General features: G+C 43.4%; 2 pseudogenes; one reads left to right on the top strand and one right to left on the bottom strand.

The window, feature by feature from the left end:
• Positions 1 to 3,987: 3,987 nt before the first annotated feature.
• On the bottom strand, positions 3,988 to 5,275 carry LOC103265169 (annotated as a pseudogene).
• Positions 5,276 to 13,838: 8,563 nt separating this feature from the next.
• On the top strand, positions 13,839 to 14,151 carry LOC110596057 (annotated as a pseudogene).
• The last annotated feature ends 317 nt before the right edge of the window (positions 14,152 to 14,468 follow it).

Below are 14,468 nucleotides of genomic sequence, written 5' to 3' on the forward strand. Positions count from 1 at the left end.
GATCTCGAACCTGCGGACTCAGGCAATCCACTCACCTCAGCCTCCCAAAGGCGCGGGATTACAGGCTGAGCCAACGAGCCTGGCTTGCCTATTTTATTTCTATAGGCTCATCCATGTTGCTGCAATGACAGAATTTCATTCTTTTTTATGGCTGAATAGTATTTCATTATGTGTGTGTATCCCTTTTTTTTTTTTTTGAGTTGGAGTCTCATGCTGCTGCCCAGGCTGGAGAGTAGTGGCACAGTTGTGATTCACTGCAACCTCATACTCCTGGGTTCAACTGATCCCCACCTCAGCCTTCCAAGTAGCTGGGACTACAGGCATGTGCCACCACAGCTGGCTATTTTTTTTATTTTTGATTTTTGTAGAGATCAGGTTTTGCCATGTTGCCTAATCTGGTTTCTAACTCCTGGGCTCAGATAATCTTCCTGCATTGGCCTCCCAAAATGCTGGTATTACAGGCATGAGCTACCACTCCCAGCCTCACGTTGTAAAAAAAAAATCCATTCATTCATTGATGGACACTTAAGTTGATCCCATATCTTGGCTATTGTGAATAGTGCTGCAATAAACATGGAAGTGCAGACATCTCTTCGATAAACTGATTTCTTTTCTTTTGGATATATAGTCAGTAGTGGAATTGCTGATTACATGGTAGATCTATTTTTAGATTTTTGAGAACTTCCATACTGTTTTTCATAATGACTATACTAATTTACATTTCCACCAACAATGTATGAGGGTTCCCCTTTCTCTGCATCCTTGCCAGCATCTATTACTTTTTTCTGTTTGATACAAGCCATTTTAGTGGGGTGAGATGATACATCACCATGGTTTTGATTTACATTTCCCTGAAAATTAGTAATGATGAGCATTTTAAAATATATTTGTTGTCCATTTGTATGTCTTCTTTTGAGACATGTCTATTCAGATCATTTACCCAGCTTTATTTTATTTTGTAATTTTTTTGAGTCAGAAAGCAGTGGCACGCTCATGGCCACTGCAACCTCTACCTGTTGGGCTCAGGATCCTTCCACCTCAGGTTTCCAAGTAGCTGGAATTATAGGCGTGTGTCACCACAACCCAGTTAATTTTTTTATTTTCTTGTAGAGACGAGTTCTCATCAAGTTGCCCAGGCTGGAACCCATGGGCTCAGGCTATCTTCTTACTTCTGCCTCCCAAAGTGCTGAGATTACAGGCATGAGCCACTGCGCCTGGCCCATTTACCCAGTTTTAAATCAGATTTTTTTTTTTTTTTGGCTGACGAGTTGAGTTTCTTACATATTCTGGCTAGTGATCCCTGGTCAGATGGATAGTTTGCAAGTATTTTCTCTCATTCTGTAGGTTGTCTCTTCATTCTCTGACTATTTCCTTTGCTGTATAGAAGAAGCTTTTTAGTTTGTTGTAATCCCATTTGTCTATTTTTGCTTTTGTGACTTGTGCTTTTGAGATCTCACCCCCAAAAAATCTTTACCGACTAATGCCGTGAACTGATTCCCTAATGTTTTTTCCAGTAGTTTCATAATTTCAGATCTTATATTTAAGTCTTTATTCCATTTTGAGTTGATTTCCATATATGGTGAGATAGAGGGACCTAGTTTCACTCTTCTGCTTATGGATAAGCACCATGTCTGGGTTACTTCTTATCTGTATTATGGTCTTTAGAGTCCAGTCAAGATCTTTATCTACAATTCCCAGATGAAGCTATAAGCATTCTTCAAACTCTGACTCATCTTCTAGTCCTTACTTTCAGATAACAGGTAAACAACAACAGGAGTTAGCAGGGAGTTAACTCTCTTCTTGCTATTGCTAAATCAACAGGGCAATGTAGTCCAGTGGTTTTCAATCTTTTCACCACAAGGATCCCACTAAGTACACTCTGTACTCTTTGAACTCTTGTACACTTTGAACTCTTGCCAGGTAGTACATATACTCTGTGTGTTCAGCATGTGCAGATGGCTGTATGACATGCACCTGCAATAACTTCCTGAGGTCATTCTTCTGCCTCAGCCTTCCAAGTAGCTGGAACCACAGGTGCACGCCACCACGCCTGGCTAATTTTTTGATTTATCGTGGAGATGAGGTCTCACGAAGTTGCACAGGCTGGTCTCAAGCTCCTGGGCTCAGTCAATCTTCTTGCCTCTGCCTCCCAAAGGGCTTGGATCACAGGCGTGAGCCACCATGCCCAGCTGGTTTCCCAGTTTTGATGTGGAACTATGCTTATATAATGTGTTATTGGGGAAAACTGAATGAACAGTACATGGGACCTCCCTGTATCATTTTTTTAAAATTCTATGTTAAAAATTAAAAAGTCAAATACAAACATATCCGGTAACTACATGTAAGTTCCCATATACAATTTATAGTATTGATTGTTGTGTGTGTCTTTTCCATAACAGTATTGTCATGAAAGTGTCATTCTGCAAACTTGATTGCTTGCTCCAAACCTAATACACAGCAGTCTAGTTCCTGTAACTACTGCAGAGGAGTCTACTATATGAGTATGTCACATTTTATGTATCCCTTCCCCAATTTATGAACATTTAGATGTTTTTCTATTGCAAAGTTGACTGCAATGACTGTTTTTGCATGTGGCTCATTTGTGCACACATGAGAGTTTTTCTAGTGTAGTACTTCCCTTACTGAGAGGTAATAAAAATACTAGTTTTCAATATTTCTTGAGCACTGGTTATAATATTATTATGACTGGTGACGAAACCGAGAAGTTAGGTAACTTGCCGAAATTCACACAGCCAATCAAACCTATCCTGTACAACCTCAAGGCTGTCATTCTCAACCACTTCAGTGCACTGCCACCTCCAGAGTCGTCATTACAAAGGAGTACTGGCTGGAAAGGGGCAATGAAACATTGCCTTTTACCAACCACGTTGTACCGTTTTCCTCATTCGGAGCTTGTGTTCAGTTAGAATCTTCTGGTCTTCTTCTGGGGATGTTTGTCCAGGTGTCCTCAATCTGTATTTTGCAATTTAATCTTTAAGCCTAAAGTGGGATCTTTTAAATTTTATTTTGGCTCATTTAATCTTCTTGATTTGAGACTGTAATTCCAGCATGTTAAGATAAATAATTTATTTTAAACTCAAGAGTTTTCAGAGCATTGCCTAGAAAGTATTCCTACCAAAAATGTTGAGCCAGGATCAAACTGAGCTTTAAGAGTTAACTTTTTTTTAGCAGAAATAAAAGAATTAGAAGAATAAGATAAATGATACTAAAGAGAAGCAAACTGACATATTCATAATGTAGACTATTCTATAGGGCAATTAACACCATTTTTTGCAAAAAATCAATGCCATGAGAAAAGTGTGTATGTGTGTATTTTCTCTAAATGAAGAGAAACTTAAGAAACAAAACAACCAGTTGTAATATATAGACCTTATTTGTACCCGAATTAGAATAAAACAACTATAAAAAGGCATTTGAAGAAAAGTGTGGAAGTAGGATTATGGGAATTCGATGGTATAAGAGGATACCAAGGGATCACTGTTAATTTTGGTAAGTACTATAAAGGCATTGTGGTTATTTCAGAAAATATCCATTTTAAAAAGAGACTCTTACCAAGATATTTGTAGGTAAAATAATTCATGTCTGGAATTTTCTTTAAGCCACTCTGGGACAAAATAATAGATTCATCAAATGGGGCAAAAAAAAAAAATTTTTTTTTTTGGGACCATCTGATTTTGCTTTATTGGATACTATCCTGCACGTGATATTTACAGATGTAATTAAAACAGAATTTATAAGCCTGCTGTGGTGGAGCATTTTAAGAAGTTAATCTGAAAGACTCACAATGAAACCATCAATTCATACATGTTACAACATAATCATTCATTTATCACTTTTCAGCCAATATCCATGATAGTTCGTTTCATAAACACTCCATTTTTGAGAAGAGGTTAAGTCCTCGGAAATACCAAACAAATCAGAAAAATATTTCCGTATCTAGTCAGAATCTTCCATAGTTCTAAATGGTCAAGAGTTGATCATCTCTGGAAGGGCCTCGTAACCCTTCCATTTGTCTGGGATGTAGAATGGCTCGAAAACGTGAGGAAACGGCGTGTCAGCCCCACATACTCTTGGCATAGGAGCCTCCAGGTTCCAGAAACATTCTTCCTGCACGGTGGAGCTGGATCTCCCACGCGAAGCCGCGGGTCCGGGGAGCCTCGTGGCTGATCGGCAGCCGCCCGGTCTTGGCCACCGACTTGCAAACTCTGTCCACATCCCAAGGTAACATGGTCCGCAGGTCGATGACTTCACAAGACACGCCGAGCTTTTCTGTTGCCATGGAAGCCACTTCCCGAACCCCATGAACCTGGGTGCCCCAGGCAACAAGAGTGACGTCACTCCCCTCCCGGATGACTTCGGCCTGCGACAGTGGGATACTGGACGGCTCGACCGGAACTTGTTCCACTGCTGCCCTGTAAAGCATTTTAGGTTCAAAAAATATACAAGGATTTTTATCCTCTATGCAGGACAAGAGAAGTCCTTTGGCCTGGAAAGGGCTTCTGGGTACAACCACCTTGATTCCTGGACAATGAGCCAAAAAAACTTCGGGACTCGGAGAATGATAGAGAGCCCGGGGGCCCACACAGCCCCAACAAGGGGCCCGGATAGTGAGGCTTCCACAGTTAAAAAGAGCCCTAGAGCGGTAGCCGTACTTGGCAGCTTCATTCACAATCTGATCAAAAGCAGGAAAGATGTCATCTGCACACTGAATTTCTGCAACGGCAGTAGGACCAGTGACGGCGATTCCGATTCCAAATCCAACAATTCCTTGTTCGCACAACGGAGTATTAAAAACCCGATCCAGCCGGGCTCGGTGGCTCGGCCTGTAATCCCGCGCCTTAGGGAGGCTGAGGGGAGTGGATGGCCTGAGCCCGCGGGTTCGAGACCCGCCTGGGCAGTGAGACCTCATCTCTACAGTCAATCAAAAAATCAGCCGGGCGTGGTAGCGCCTGCCTGTAATTCCGGCTACTGGGAAGGCCGAGGCGGAAGGATCGCCGGAGCCCAGCGGGTCGAGGCTGCGGTGGCCGGGAGCGGCCACGGCACTCCAGTCTGGGCGACAGAGTGAGACTCCAACTCAAAAAATAAAATACAAACTCGATCCTTCCCATATTTGTCTCGCAAGCCCACCGTGCATCTAAAGACTCCACCTTTGCCAAACATCTTCGCCAAATATGACTGCAGTAGGATCTTTAGCCAGTGAGTTATCCAAGGCACTCGTTATTGACTGGGAAAGATTCATTTTCTGGGTTTGCCCATGCTCCTGGGGCTCCGCGTCCAGCTGGAAGGTGAAGAGGGCCACCTGCCACCTCGGCGCCACGGGCTGGCAGGCCGCGGCCGGGCGCAGGAGGCCCCGCGCGCTGCAAAATTTTAATAATTACTGAATATGTGAGTTAAAGATATAGGAGTTCATTGTACTCTTTTTTTTTTTTTTTTTTTTTTTGAGTCAGAGTCTCACTCTGTCATCCAGGTTGGCATGCATGGCCTGCATGCAGCAGTGGCATGCTTATGGCCACCACAGCCTCGACCTGCTGGGCTTAGGCGATCTTTCCACTTCAGCCTTCCAAGTAGCTGGAACTACAGGCGCATACCACCAAGCTCAGTTTTTGTTTTTTTTTGAGTTGGAGTCTCACTCTGTCGCCCAGACTGGAGTGCAGTGGCCGCTCCCAGCCACCGCAGCCTCGACCTGCTGGCCTCCGGCGATCCTTCCGCCTCAGCCTTTCGAGTAGCCGGAATTATAGGCGTGCGCTATCACGCTCAGCTGAATTTTTGATTTATTGTAGAGATGAGGTCTCGCTGCCCAGGCGGGTCTCGAACCCACGGGCTCAGGCAATCCACTCACCTCAGCCTCCCAAAGGCGCGGGATTACAGGCTGAGCCACCGAGCCTGGCCTTTATTTTATTTTTTTATTTTTTGAGTTGGAGTCTCTCTCTGCCACCCAGGCTAGAGTGCAGTGGCATGCTCAGGGCCACCGCAGCCTTGACCTGCTGGGTTCAGGTTATCCTTGCGCCTCAGCCTCCCAAATAGCTGGGACAACAGGCACAGGCCACCAAACCCAACTAATTTTTTTGATTTATTGTAGAGACAAGTTGCCCAGGCTGACCTTGAACCCCTGGTCTCAGGTGGTCCTCTCGCCTCGGCTTCCCAAAGTGCTGGGACTGCAGGCTTGAGACACCATGTCCAGCCAATTCTCTGTTATTAAACACATAACTTGCTTCTAACTTTTCTTTAAGCCTAGTAGCCCTCTGGTAAGCATTCCTGAACTTACACATTTATACATTTTCTTTTCTTTCTTCTTTTTTTTTGAGAAAGCAGGATTTACTGAGAGCACAGGAAAGCTCCCACAGTGGGAGGGGACCCGAGGGGGTTACCCTATTCATTTTCTTTTTTTTTTTTTTTTTTGAGTTGGAGTCTCACTGTCACCCAGACTGGAGTGCAGTGGCCACTCCCGATCACCACAGCCTCGACCTGCTGGGCTCCGGTGATCCTTCCACCTCAGCCTTCCAAGTAGCTGGAACTACAGGTGCGCGCTACCATGCCCGGCTAATTTTTTCATTTATTGTAGAGATGAGGTCTCGTTGCCCAGGCAGGTCTCGAACCCGTGGGCTCAGGCAATCCACTCACCTCAGTTTCCCAAAGGTGCGGGTTTACAGGCTGAGCCACCGAGCCCGGCTAAGCTCAACTTTTTATGATTTATTGTGGAAACCAGGTCTCAACAAGATGCCCAGGCTGGTCTCAAACCCGTGGGCTCAGGCAGTTCTCTCGCCTCTGCCTCCCAAAGTGCTGGGATTATAGGCATGAGTCACTATGCCTGACTATCATTTATTTGTGGTGCGAATACAAGGAATCTACTCTTGGCAATTTTCAAGCACACAATGCATTGTTATTAACTGTAGTCACCACGTTGTACAATAGATCTCTTGAATTTATTCCTTCTGTCTAACTAAAAGGTCATGCCCTTTGATCAATATCTCTCCAATCCCCTCTCCTTCTGCCAGTCTCTGGTAACCACCATTCTACTTTCTGCTTTAATTTTTTGAGATTCCACACATAAGTGAGATCATGTGGTGTTTGTTCGTAAGAGGATTCTAACTAGTAATTAGCCTAATTAAATTGAACTGGATTAATCAAATTTATAGGAATTTATTGACTCATGTAGCTGAAAAGCGTAGGAGTAGACTTCAAGCATAATGCAATCAAGGACGCAAATGATGGCATCAGGATGCAGTTTTTTTGTCTCCATGTCATAGTTACATTTCCATTGTATTGGTTTTATCTCAGGCAGGCTTTTACTTTGAGATGGTAAGATGAAGTCAACAATTCTCCATACTGTATCATTCTAGGTTCAAAGTTACTTGAAAAGAAGTCTTTTCTCATAACTCATTATGATTAGGCAAGCTGGGAGTGGTGGCATGAGGCTATAGTCTCAGCTACTAGGGAATCTGAGTCAGAAGATCACTTGGTATTTTATTTTACTGTACTTTTATTTTATTCTTGAATTGGAGTCTCACTCTGTCACCCAGCCTGGAGTGCAGTGGCATTGTTATAGCCGGAGTGGGAGAAAGAAGTCACCAACATGCAGAGATTCAAATTCGAGTCCTTTATTAGCTGGTGGTCGAGAGCAGGCTAGTGCCATAAAGAACTCTCAACCCCGAACAGAGTAAGCAGGGTTTTTAAAGGCAAAAGCCACAAAAGATGTACAATTAGGATTACATTTTTGGCAGAATATTTGGTTGCAAAAGGGTACAGATAGCTACAAATTTGCAATTAGGGAGTTTCCAAGCACCAAGGGGAACAAGAATGTGGGTTTGTGATTATAGGAAGGTTACAACCGTGATTACAGGAAGGTTATGCAGGGTGGGTTTAGATGGATGATTTGTTACAAAATAGAGTTACTTATGTCAAGCACACTATTACAGGCTATTACACCATGCTCACAGCCACCATATCCTCAACCTGCTGGGCTCAGGTGATACTTCTGTCTCATCCTTCCAAGTAGCTAGAACTACAGGCATGTGCCTCCATACCCAGCTAATTTTGATTTATTTGTAGAGATGAGGTCTCACCAAGTTGCCCAGGCTGGCCTCGAACCTGTGGGCCCAGGCAATCCTCTCACTTTGGCCTCCCAAAGTGCTGGGATTATAGGTGTGAGTCTCCACGCCTGGTCATATTTTTAATTAATTAATTAATTAATTAATTAATTTTGAGTTCAGATTTCACTCTGTCACCCAGGCTGGAGCATGGTGGCACAATCACAGCTCATCTCAGCTTATGCCTCCTGGACTCCGGTGATCCTTCTGCCTCTGCCTCTCAAAGTGCTGGGATTACCGTGTCTGGCAAGCAGCATTTTCAATACAGTAGCATGTGGTTAAAAATGTGCCATCAAAAACTGTTATATTTAAAAATGCCTCACTAATATTCAAAAGGTGAAGCCAGGTATGGTGGCTTATGCCTGTAATCCCAGCACTTTGGGAGGCTGAAGTGGGAGGATGACTTGAGCCCAGGAGTTCTAGACCAGCCTAGAGGACATAGTGAGACCTCCCTGTCTCTACAAAAAATAAAATTAGCTGGGCATGGTGGCTTGCACCTGTAGTCCCAGCTAGTTGGGAGGCTGAAGCTGGAGGATCACCTGAGCCCAGGAGGTCAAGGCTGCAGTGAGCAGTGATCCATGCCACTGCATTCAGCCTGGGTGACAGATGAGACCCTGGCTCAAAAAAAGTTGAGAATTACTGTTCTATAGTTGGTTTAAGTGAGTATATTAGTTGATTTAGTTGATCCCCCATCTGTGCCTCAGCACCCCCCAGGCTGGAGTGCAGCGGCACAATTATGGTGTGCTACAGCTTTAACCTCATGAGTTCAGGTGATCCACCTCAGCCTCCTGAGTAGCTGGGACTACAGGCATACGCCACCATATTTGACTAATTTTTTGATTTTTTTGTAGAAATGAGGCCTCACTATATCGCCCAAGCTGGTCTCAAACTCCTGGGCTCAAGCAATCTTCCTACTTCAGCCTCCCAAAATGCTGAGATTACAGGTATGAGCTACCGGGCCTGGCCAAAGATAGACATTTTCCACCACCCATTCACTCTTTACTCATGATGTAGCAGTTACAAGACTTGAGAGGCATATAGATGGATCCCTCTCCCCAGCTCCAAGGGAGGGCTTCTATTCATTTAATTCAATTAGGGCAATTCCGTCTCCCTTGCAATGGTCATTGATTTAGGTACCTAAATATTAGCTGATTTGCTGGGCGCAATGGCTACGCTTATAATCCCAGCACTTTGGGAGACTGAGGTGAGAGAATTGCTTGAGCCTACGGATTCAAGACCAGCCTGGGAAACTTGGCGAGATCTCATCTCTCTAATAAATCAAAAAACTAGCCAAGCATGGTGGCGCATGCCTGTAGTTCCTCAGACTTGGAAGTCTGAGGCGGAAGGATTGCCTGAGCCCAGCAAGTTGAGGCTGCGGTGGCCAGGATTGTGCCACTGCCCTCCAACCTGGGTGAGAGAGTGAGACTCAAACTCAAAATATATATATATATATATATATATATATATATTAGCTAGTTTTATGGGATTGACTGACCACTAGAACTGGGTCAAGACTGGCCCAATTAGGGAACGAATTTTTGTTTGATGAGGAAAAAATTCCCTACATGGTATTATGTTTCTACCTCCAATGCATTTACGATGTCATTTAGAGACAAAATGTAAAAATGTGAAAAATTAATTGTCCAGAGCATCCCTGCTGAAGTATTCTCACCCTTCCTGCTCTGCTCCCATGCTGGATTAGATGGTGATCTTGGAAGAGGAGACTGTAGTTTAGTCTCAATTCCAATACCAATACATTTAAGCAATGCATTGTTAGTTCTGTCTTCAGAAGCTCATACAGCAATGTATGTGTATATATACGAGGTCTGACAATTAAGTTTGTAAACTCATCCTAGAAAAAGTGCTACATACTTCATTATTGATATCACTACAGTCACCTTTGAAGTATTCCCCTTGGGAAGGTATGCGACAATGCCACCACCTAGTCCACCTGTCAAAGCAATTTTTTTTTTTTGAGTTGGAATCTCACTCCGTTGCCCAGGCTGGAGTACAATTGCATGCTTAAGGCCAACCCAGCATCGACCTGCTGGGCTCCCACAATCCTTCCGCCTCAGCCTTCCAAATAACTGAACTACAGGCCCACGCTACTACTCCCAGCTAATTTTTTTCATTTATTGTAGGGACAAGGTCTCAACAAGTTGCCTGGGGCTGATCTCAAACCTGTAGGCTCAGGCAATCCACTCACCTCGACCTCCCAAAGTGCTGGGATTGCAGGTTGAGCCACCGAGCCTGGCCTGTCAAAGCAATTTTGAAACTCCTTTTCTGGAATGGCCATCAGAGCTGTTGCTGTATTACCCTTGATGTCCTGAATGTCATCAAAATGTCTTCCTTTCAATATTTCCTTTATTTTAGGGTAAAGAAAAAAATCATGGGGGGTAGATTAGGTGAGTGGGGAGGGTGTTATAATACAGTTATTTGTTTACTGGCTAAAAACTCCCTCACAGACAGTGCTGTGTGAGCTGGTACATTGTCGTGATCCAAAAGCTCCTTCAGGACCATTTTTGCACATACCTTTCTCATGCCAAGATTTTCAGTTAAGATATTCCTATTTCTGTATTAATGTTTATTTGGCCTGCTATGCTTCTCACAGACAGCTGATGATTTTGATGCACAATTTGATGAATTTTTGCTGTTTTCATCAGTTCTGCTCATTACTAGCTGTAATGACCTCTGTTCATCACTGATGCTTTCTCTCCCCTCAGAAAAATGTTTAATCCATTTGAACACTGCCGTTTTCTTCATGGTATTATCCTCATAAACTTAGACTAACACATCCCTGATTTCACTTCCACTCTTGTTGAGTTTAACAAGAAATTGAATGTTTGTTCAGTGTTCTCATTCAAACCCCAACATTCTCATGACAGCAAACAAAAACATGGAACAATAATGAACACCATTCAGCAAGACACTGCTACACGTTGACACAATCACAGCTGTGAGACACTGATATATCAAGGTTACAAAACCTTACTGAGTTTTCTGTACAGTGATGCCAATGTAAGCACATGGTGGCAAGTTCACAAACTTAATTGTCAGTCCACATGTGTGTGTGGGAGGCTATATAGCTATATATCTTTGTTAGTATTGTGGATAGGAAAAACATCATGATTTATGTCTATTAGCAAGGTTGGACGTTTTTACTCTATAGATAGAACTTCAGGAAATAATGAAGAGTGTGTGCAAAGGTTTACCTGCTAAAGTTTGGTCCTAAAAGATTTTTTTTTTAGAAACATTTTAATAAATGTTTATAAATTTTTATAACAACATTGCAATAAGCAGCCTCAGTAGTAAAATATTTGCATACGAAATTCTTTTCCTTCTTTCTTTTTTTTTTTTTTTTGAGTTGAAATCTCACTTCATTTCTCTGGCTGGAGTGCAGTGGCATGCTCGTGGCCACCCCCGTGTCGACCCACTGGGCTCAGGTGATCCTTCTGCCTCAGCCTTCCAAGTAGCCAGAACTACAGGTGCTCACTACCAAGCCTGACTAATTTTTTGATTTATTGTAGAGATGAGGTCTTGCCAAGTTACCCAGGCTGGTCCTGAACCCGTGGGCTCAGGCAGTCCTCTCACCTTGACCTCCCAAAGTGCTGGGATTACAGGCTTGAGCCACTGGGCCCAGCCTACAAAATTATTTTCGTAGCGTGTAAATTCTCAGAAGCAGAATTGCTTTGTATACACATCTTTAAGGCCTCTAAGGTGCTTTAAGAAAGCACTTGAACTTTTTTTTGAGTTGAAGTCTCACTCTGTCACCCAGCTGGAGTACACACTCATGGGTCACTGCAGCCTCAACCTCCTGGGCTCAGACGATCCTTCTACCTCAGCCTTCCAAGTAGCTGGAACTATAGCTGGAACTACAGGCGCATGCTACCACACCGGTCTCATTTTTGATTTATTGTAGAGACGAGGTCTCTCCAAGTTGCCTAGCTGGTCTCAAACCCCTGGACTCAGCCAATCCTCTTACCTCCACCTCCCAAAGTGCTGGGATTACAGACGTGAGTCACCATGCCTGGTGTGAGCTTTCTATAACAAATTCTCTTGCCTCTGGTCTCCCTCCTCCTCCATTCTGTCTTATTTTGGACAATGTATCTCCCTATAACACTGTGTTCGTAATTTTGTTTCCCTGCTGAAAACCCTTCCTTTCTTGCCCCGACATCTGGGGACTCCCACAGTCTGACCCTGCCCTAGATTTCCAGTCTTTTCTGGCCCCACTCCCCCATATGAACTTTCCATTATAACTTTTTTTTTTGAGTCAGGATCTCACTCTGTTGCCCAGGTAGGAGTACAGTGGCACAATCATGGCTCACTGCAGCCTCTAACTCCTGAACTTAAGTGATCCTCTTGCATCAGCTTCCCAAGTAGCTGGGACTACATGTGACCACACCTAGCTAATTTGGTGCTTTTTTTTTTTTTGTAGCGATGTGGTCTAGCTATGTTGCTTAGGCTGGTCTCAAACTCCTGGGCTCAAACGATCCTCCCACCTTGGCCTTCCAAAGTGCTGGGATTATAGGCATGAGCTGCCAACCCAGCCTTCCATTATAACTTCAGTTCATCTATTCCCCATCCCCCATTATGCCTTGTCATTTCCCAGCTTTGCAATTTTGTTGAATTCATTACTCCTGTAACAAAGGAGGTGGGAATCATATCAGAAAGTACATTTTAGAATAAGGAATGAGTAATTTAGTTTGTCACAACCTCTTAAGAAAGAATCTTTTCCCATCCGCTTTTCTCCACCTCAAGCCAAACTGTTAAATTGTCCAGACTTCAGCACTGAAAATATCAAAGCGTGTGATGATATGCCCTCTCTTCTGTTCAACCCTCACCCTTATGGAGCAGAGGGCTGTTCTACTTCGTTTCCTCTTTCCCATTTGTAACTAGGCTCAACCTCTTTTGCTCATGTCTATCTCTACCAAAGATGCTCCTCTCTTCTCCCTCTGTAGCCTTCTGTGTTATACATTGTGCTGGTTTAGAAACATCTTCCCTGTCCCTGCTATCATGCTTTCTTTTTGGGCATGCTTTCTTCTTTTATTTTATTTCCTGTCTCCCAGTTTGATGTCTCTTAGTTCCTATGTGGAGAGATAAAGCCTTCACAGCGCCAAAAGCATGCCTTTCTGTCATTTTCAGTAATTACCATTAATCAGAACATGTTTCTAAGCTCATTATGCCATTGCTTTTCTTCTTTTCCATGCCTTCTTGTTTTGTTTTGTTTTGTTTTATTTTTTTGTTTGTTTTTTGAGTTGAAGTCTCACTCTGTCACCCAGACTGGAGTGCAGTGGCCACTCCCGGCCACCGCAGCCTCCACCTGCTGGGCTCCGGCGATCTTTCCGCCTCAGCCTTCCAAGTAGCTGGAACTACAGGTGCGTGCTACCACGCCCGGCTAATTTTTGACTTATTGTAGAGATGAGGTCTCGCCAAGTTGCCCAGGTGGGTCTTGAACCTGCGGGCTCAGGCAATCCACTCAGCTCAGCCTCCCAAAGCGTGAGATTACAGGCTGAGCCATCGAGCCAAGCTCCATGCCTTCTTTATAGAGTTTACAGCTGTTTCTGATGCATGAGTGCTCTGGCCTCAAACTAACAAAGACCTAAACCTTAGTGAAAGAATTCTCACCCAGTGGGATGAGTTGAAAAGGTGATATAGACCGGGAAGGGAACTGAAGCCTGGTCACCTTTAAGAGGCCTAAAAGTAGAATTTCAGCCTGATTATCATGTACAGATGTGGTTTGAGATTCTCCCTGGAGTCGCCATCATAGGTGAGTGCTTGCTCATTCCTGGAGTGGCCACCGCGTACATCCACCAATGGGGGCAAGGAAAAGAGGCTTGCCCATTATCCCTATCAGTGGAGTTTGATGAAAAGAGACAGACACATCTCCTGAGTTAATCCTTACTATGTGTCAAAGGGTTTGGAGACATTGATTAAGGAACATTTTCCTGACTGATGAAAAAATAACTTAGCTGTGGTCATCTACCCCTGCTAGAATGTTATGCAGTATATTATGAAGCATGCAGTGTGCTATGTAGTGCTTAATGAATATAAAATGAAAAAAAGAATAAAGAAAAGGTGACATAAAATAACTGCAAACCGTTTAAAGAGAAAAAAATATATTCACTTTATAAAGTGTTTTCAGCATCAGTTTTGGTTTCCAGAGCACATTATAAAAGAAAGCATACATAAATTCTCAAGTGTTATTAGACCCAGGGGAACTGATATAAATAAGCTTAAAATAAAAAGGCTTACGTAAGGTACAGCCAAATTGTTAACTCTGAAACTGTGACAATTGCTAATGATTAAGAGAGAGTTTAGAGAATAAAAACACATAATTTGGTTAGAGAATTTAGGTCTAAT

Source organism: Carlito syrichta, unplaced genomic scaffold, assembly GCF_000164805.1.
Source record: "Carlito syrichta isolate Samal-C Ts95f unplaced genomic scaffold, Tarsius_syrichta-2.0.1 Scaffold305873, whole genome shotgun sequence".
Classification (NCBI taxonomy): domain Eukaryota; kingdom Metazoa; phylum Chordata; class Mammalia; order Primates; family Tarsiidae; genus Carlito; species Carlito syrichta.